This window comes from Ctenopharyngodon idella, chromosome 14 (genome assembly GCF_019924925.1).
Source record: "Ctenopharyngodon idella isolate HZGC_01 chromosome 14, HZGC01, whole genome shotgun sequence".
Lineage (NCBI taxonomy): Eukaryota > Metazoa > Chordata > Actinopteri > Cypriniformes > Xenocyprididae > Ctenopharyngodon > Ctenopharyngodon idella.
The window spans coordinates 31,040,467-31,046,466 of NC_067233.1; positions in this window are offsets into that span (position 1 = coordinate 31,040,467).

Sequence of the window (6,000 nt, forward strand, 5' to 3'; positions counted from 1 at the left end):
GACATCTAATAGCCGTCAAAACATAGCCCGGCCGTCTAGGCTAAAACAAGGCAAAATTTGGGCTGTCAGTGAAAATCTAATAGACGTCTAACCATAACCCAAGAATAGACTATTCCTCAATTAGACGGCTATTAGACGACTACATATTTATGTCCAATACACGGTGAATATGGGTCTAGGCTAAAACAAGGCTGAATTTGGGCTGTCAGTGAAAATCTAATAGACGTCTAACCATAACCCAAGAGTAGACTAGTCATCAAATATACAGCTAATGAATGACTACATCTATACATGTAATAGACAACAAAATAATGGCTAAAGGATTCTATTCACTTAAATATAACAGGTTCTCATAAATGACAATCCATCTAAACAAATTAAATAAAAGGTTTTATTTAGATAAAGAACTCAAGATAATACAAAATGATTTAAAAAAAATGAAAAAATGAAATAAATATGGAACATCTTACAACTTAACATAATAAAAATATAAAACTTTGACAAAAAAGTTATACATATACAAAATAAACTTGCCTTGCCATACCAAAAACTCATATTTTCATATCATAATGATCAAAAGATTAAAAGAAATGTGAGGCTTCCGTAACAAATAATAATAGGGTGAACAGGTTTCATGTTTACCCCCTTGTATTTAGATAATTAGAGAGTTTTAGGGCACAAGGAAACACTACAGTAGCTACATGTGCATGTAGCATGTTAATCTAACCACAACATGGCTTACTCTGAGTCTGCACTGTTACCCGCTAAAATTTCACTGTTCATACACATGACAACACTGTACATATATAATGAACGCATGTCAAAATGAAAAACACAGATACTTACAAGACCAAAAGCAGGAAAGAATTTGCTTTAACATTTGCTGTTGCTTGCTCTCCGTCTCCAACAGTTGTAAAATGGCGGAAATGTTTATCGCGAGATCTGGCAACAGTGATCGAGAGCTAACTTTCAAGTCTCGCGTTGCCAGTGGTCATGTCTCAGTAGAGCCACAGTTGCCATCTAGCGGTTGAGAATTGTAATTGTAAATTTTTATTATATATATATATATATATATATATATATATATATTTGCTGTCACACAGTCCTACACACACACATATATATATAAATTATATACACCATACACATATATGACTGTCTTTAATTTTAAAATTTGAAACAGCATGTTTTTGCTGTCACACAGTCCTACACATTCTACGATATTATATATATATATATATATATATATATATATATATATATATATATTTGCTGTCACACAGTCCTACATATATATATATATATATATATATATATATATATATATATATATAATATCGTAGAATGTGTAGGACTGTGTGACAGCAAAAACATGCTGTTTCAAATGTATACTTGCATTTGATGGTATATCATGAATCCCACAAGCTTTGTGGCCGAAAATTACTTAACACTATTTTGGTTACACTCATTGCATGGTCTGAATCAGGGCTATAGCCAAGCCATAAAAATTAGACTACAGATTGCCTCGATTTTGCCGGGTGGACTAAAAGCAGACTGCACATAGCCTATCCAATTCAGAGCTAAATCGTGACTACATATAGACCATGTCATGAAATGCCACTTACATCTTGTAGAAATCATTGACATTGCGAACATGATGGGATATCAACCATCTCATGCACTTCCTGTCCAAAAACTACAATAAATCAGGATTGACTATATGTGGGCTACAAATAGCCGGTCTGGCTACGAGCTAAATCGTGGCTACGCACAGCCTACGCAATAGAACATGTCAAAGATATGAAACCAAACACTTGTAATCACTGTTGACTTTGCTTACATGATGCAATATCATACATCTCGCAAGTTATTTTGGCAAAAACGACATGTAACCGAATTAAAGATTATTTTGGCTAAAAGTGGGTTACACATAGCCGGACTATATCGGGTCTATAGTTAACCGAGACGGTGAAATGACGGCTATTGCTTGCTGGGATAACAAACACGTTATGTAATATAATTTTATTTCAAGCTAATGAGGAAAATAAAGTGGGTTTAATCCAAGCAGCTTTAAAAGTTTTTAGAATTATAGAATAATCTGGCATATTTCTGAAGGCACTCCGTCTGTACTTGATGTTGAATGCTCTGTTGATTATTAAACATATTAATTACACAAATAAAATGTTTAGCGTACATTTATTGAACAGTGATTGATTAGCCTATATGTAGTTATTTATTGTAAACTTTATTATTAAGCGAAGTAAACATTTTGCTGAAATATCCACAAGATATAAGAGCGCATGATTTATCCGTCGATCTGATGCGCGTGAAAGTTGTGTTCGTTTCTATAGCAACAGTAGAATCCGGGTGCAGTGTTTCAGAATCAGTCATTGTAAAAAGAACTCTTATGTCGAGATGACGAGAAAATTAAGTCGTGATCACGAGAAAACAACTTTCGTTATCTCGAGATGACGAGAAAATTAAGTCGTGATCACGAGAAAACAACTTTCGTTATCCCGAGATCACGAGAAAATTAAGTCGTGATCACGAGAAAACAACTTTTGTTATCTTGAGATCATGAGAAAACAACTTGTTATCTCGAGATCACGAGAAAATAAGTCGTGATCACGAGAAAACAAGATAGAAAAAATAATAATAATCCATGGCCGTTTAGGGCTTCCGTAGACACCTGTTGGCACATTTGTGTAATTTAGAGCAGAGATTAAGTCGTGATCACGAGAAAAACAACTTTTGTTATCTCGAGATCACGAGAAAATTAAGTCGTGATCACGAGAAAACAACTTTTGTTTTCTCGAGATCACGAGAAAATAAGTCGTGATGACGAGAAAACAAGATAGAAAAAAAAATAATCCATGGTGGATCGATTTGATCCATGATCGACCTCTAGGGCTGCTTAAGAAAAGCGTGCGTGCGCAATTGTCTTGACTAGGTAAACCTGGATCAAATTAGCGGGTTTCATGAACCCGCTTTAGCCCCAACTCATTTGTTAGGTTCATTCAAGTCAGGTTTTGGAGTTTAATCCTCGCTTTTCTTAGCGTCTTTTATGAAACAGCCCTCAGATCAGCATGATGATCAATACAAACTGACCCAACTTCGATACACGTCTGGACACGAACAGTCTTTGATTGACATTCAGTTCTGCTGATTTAAACCAAGGAAATTACAGAAATAATAGGCAGGTGATTCAGAGATAATACGTACAGGTGCTGGTCATATAATTAGAATATCATCAAAAAGTTGATTTATTTCACTAATTCCATTCAAAAAGTGAAACTTGTATATTATATTCATTCATTACACACAGACTGATATATTTCAAATGTTTATTTCTTTTCATTTTGATGATTATAACTGACAACTAAGGAAAATCCCAAATTCAGTATCTCAGAAAATTAGAATATTGTGAAAAGGTTCAATATTGAAGACACCTGGTGCCACACTCTAATCAGCTAATTAACTCAAAACACCTGCAAAGGCCTTTAAATGGTCTCTCAGTCTAGTTCTGTAGGCTACACAATCATGGGGAAGACTGCTGACTTGACAGTTGTCCAAAAGACGACCATTGACACCTTGCACAAGGAGGGCAAGACACAAAAGGTCATTGCAAAAGAGGCTGGCTGTTCACAGAGCTCTGCGTCCAAGCACATTAATAGAGAGGCGAAGGGAAGGAAAAGATGTGGTAGAAAAAAGTGTACAAGCAATAGGGATAACCGCACCCTGGAGAGGATTGTGAAACAAAACCTATTCAAAAATGTGGGGGAGATTCACAAAGAGTGGACTGCAGCTGGAGTCAGTGCTTCAAGAACCACTACGCACAGACGTATGCAAGACATAGGTTTCAGCTGTCGCATTCCTTGTGTCAAGCCACTCTTGAACAACAGACAGCGTCAGAAGCGTCTCGCCTGGGCTAAAGACAAAAAGGACTGGACTGCTGCTGAGTGGTCCAAAGTTATGTTCTCTGATGAAAGTAAATTTTGCATTTCCTTTGGAAATCAGGGTCCCAGAGTCCGGAGGAAGAGAGGAGAGGCACACAATCCACGTTGCTTGAGGTCCAGTGTAAAGTTTCCACAGTCAGTGATGGTTTGGGGTGCCATGTCATCTGCTGGTGTTGGTCCACTGTGTTTTCTGAGGTCCAAGGTCAACGCAGCCATATACCAGGAAGTTTTAGAGCACTTAATGCTTCCTGCTGCTGACCAACTTTATGGAGATGCAGATTTCATTTTCCAACAGGACTTGGCTCTTGCACACAGTGCCAAAGCTACCAGTACCTGGTTTAAGGACCATGGTATCCCTGTTCTTAATTGGCCAGCAAACTCGCCTGACCTTAATCCCATAGAAAATCTATGGGGTATTGTGAAGAGGAAGATGCTATATGCCAGACCCAACAATGCAGAAGAGCTGAAGGCCACTATCAGAGCAACCTGGGCTCTTATAACACCTGAGCAGTGCCACAGACTGATCGACTCCATGCCACGCCGCATTGCTGCAGTAATTCAGGCAAAAGGAGCCCCAACTAAGTATTGAGTGCTGTACATGCTCATACTTTTCATGTTCATACTTTTCAGTTGGCCAAGATTTCTAAAAATCCTTTCTTTGTATTGGTCTTAAGTAATATTCTAATTTTCTGAGATACTGAATTTGGGATTTTCCTTAGTTGTCAGTTATAATCATCAAAATTAAAAGAAATAAACATTTGAAATATATCTATCTGTGTGTAATGAATGAATATAATATACAAGTTTCACTTTTTGAATGGAATTAGTGAAATAAATCAACTTTTTGATGATATTCTAATTATATGACCAGCACCTGTATATCCTTAAGTGCAATTTAATAAATATCCAGTGGAGGGCGTCAGCGTCATTATTAAAGCTTGGCCTTTTGTACAGCTGCCCCCAAATTTGTTTATCAAATTTGTAAATAAAGAAAAGGCTCATTAATCTTTGTTGGTGTCATCAGGTAGGTCAGGCAGTTTAATCAGACGAGCCACAGGCCTTGTGTAACTTTTGTCTTTGACATTCACTACAGCTGTACGGACTCGCCTATCTTGTCCAGTAATGACTTTGGCTACAGTACCTATTTGCCATAGGGCTCTTGGTGCTTGTTGGTCCACAATCATCACGACTTCACCAGTTTGAAGGTTTTCAGATTCTCTTTGCCATTTTTGTCGTTGTTGCAGGTCTGTAAGGTAATGCTGTATGAAACATTTCCAGAAGTTTTCAATTAGAATCTGGCTGTGACGCCATCTCTTACAACTGAGCATTTCTGATTCTGGGTAGACAACTTGTGGTAATGCAGAAGTTGGACGTCCCATGAGGAGGGAATTAGGTGTCACAGGGTCTATATCTGCTATGTCTGAGGAAACATATCCTAATGGTCCGGAGTTTAATATGCCCTCCACTTCCACAAGTACTGTGATCAGTACTTCTTCTGGCACGGATTAAGAACCAAGAGAGGTGCGCAGTGCAGTCTTGATAGACCTAACCTCTCTCTCCCACGATCCTCCAAAATACGTTGCATTTGGTGGGTTTAGATGGAAATGAATCTGTTGAGAAGCCAGATGCTCTTTCAAGGTTGTATGAAGTGTACTGAAGGCATTCTGAAGTTCTGTGATACCTCCCTTGAAGTTTGTGCCATGATCAGAAAGCACTTCATATGGTTTCCCTCTGCAAGCTATGAATCTTCTTAATGACATAAGAAAGGAGTCTGTGTCAATGCTCGATAGAAGTTCAATTTGAACAGCTTTGGTAATAAGTCACTTGTACAGTATTCCCCAGCGTTTTTCACATCTGCGTCCAAACTTAACCTGGGAGGGGCCAAAACAATCAGTGCCTGTTGAATAGAAAGCTGGATGAAACAGTCTAAGATTAGACTGGGGAAGATCTGCCTTCATGGGGATTTCTGGCTTCCCTTGCCATTTCTTACATTCAAAGCAGCTGCGCTGGTGTTTTTTCACTGCCTCTCTGCCTCTTATGATAC